Consider the following 1,282-nt stretch of genomic DNA (forward strand, 5'->3'; position numbering starts at 1 on the left):
ACACCCAGTCTCAATTGCCTTCTCAGCATGCCCACGGATTGAACCCCCAGCCGCTGTGCCTGATTGCAGGTACTTTAATCTGCTTAGCTATTTGGCCAGCCCTTGATTTTTTCAAATTAAAAAAAAAAGAATCAACAACTGGAATCTCATTTTTTTGAACAGTTTCTTCACTTCCAAGCAAATCTGCAAAAGAGTAAAAAGAAAACTCACAAACTGAAGAAGTTATAGCCAACTCTCTCTCCTACAAAGACCTATCTAGAACATATAGAGAATTAAAAAATATTAGGACCCCCAATTCAAAGACCCAATCCAAAACTGGGCATCTGAGATGAATATACATTTCTCAGAGGAAGAAATACAAATGGCAAGTAAATATTTGAAAAAATGTTTAACATGATTGGTCTTTCAAGAAATGAAAATTAGGGTTGAGGAGATGGCTCAGTGGAATAAGCCTGGCAAGTGCAAGGGCCTGAGTTCAATCCCCAGTTCCGCCACAGAAAAAAGAAAAAAGAAAAAAAAGAAATACAAACTAAAACTGTACTGAAATTGCATCTCACCCCAGAAAGAAGGGTTAAAATCAAGAATTTAGCCAAGGGGAAGGGAGATAGCTCAGTAGAATAAGGACTTCCCTGGAAAGTGCAAGGGTCTGAGTTCAATCACCAGTTCTGTTAAAAAAAAAAAAAAAAAGAACTCAGTGAATAACAAATGCTGGAGAGGCTGTGGAGAAAAGGGAATGCTTATATACTGTTGGAGGAAGTGCAGGCTGGTACAACCACTATGGAAATCAGCGTGGAGATTCCTTCAAAAGTTAGGATTGGAGATCCCATTCAAGCCAGCTATTCCCCCTTGGATATTTTTCCAGAACTAAAAAGCTCATTCCACAGCAATATATGTGTATCCATTTTTATAGCAGCACAATTTGTCATAGCTAAATCCTGGAAACAACCCAGCTGCCCATCAACTGACAAACGGATAAAGAAAGAAGATGTGGTATGTTTTACAAAATAGAGTATTATTCAGCTATAAAACAAGATAAATTTGAGTCTTTTGTTGGCAAATGGATGCAACTAAAGAAAATACTCTTTAAGTTAAATAAGTCAGACTCACATATGCAAAAAATACATTGTCTCCTTAGTGTGAGAACCTGAAAGAGGAAAATGGAATCTGAAAGGTTCAATAGGTACTGCAAAAAGGGGATGAACTTACTCCAAAGGAAGGAGTTACTGAGTTGAGAAGGACAGGAGGGGGAGTGTGGAGAGAGATTTATCTATATATGTAAGCA

The sequence above is a fragment of the Octodon degus genome, unplaced genomic scaffold (genome assembly GCF_000260255.1).
Source record: "Octodon degus isolate 3935 unplaced genomic scaffold, OctDeg1.0 scaffold00334, whole genome shotgun sequence".
Classification (NCBI taxonomy): Eukaryota; Metazoa; Chordata; class Mammalia; order Rodentia; family Octodontidae; genus Octodon; species Octodon degus.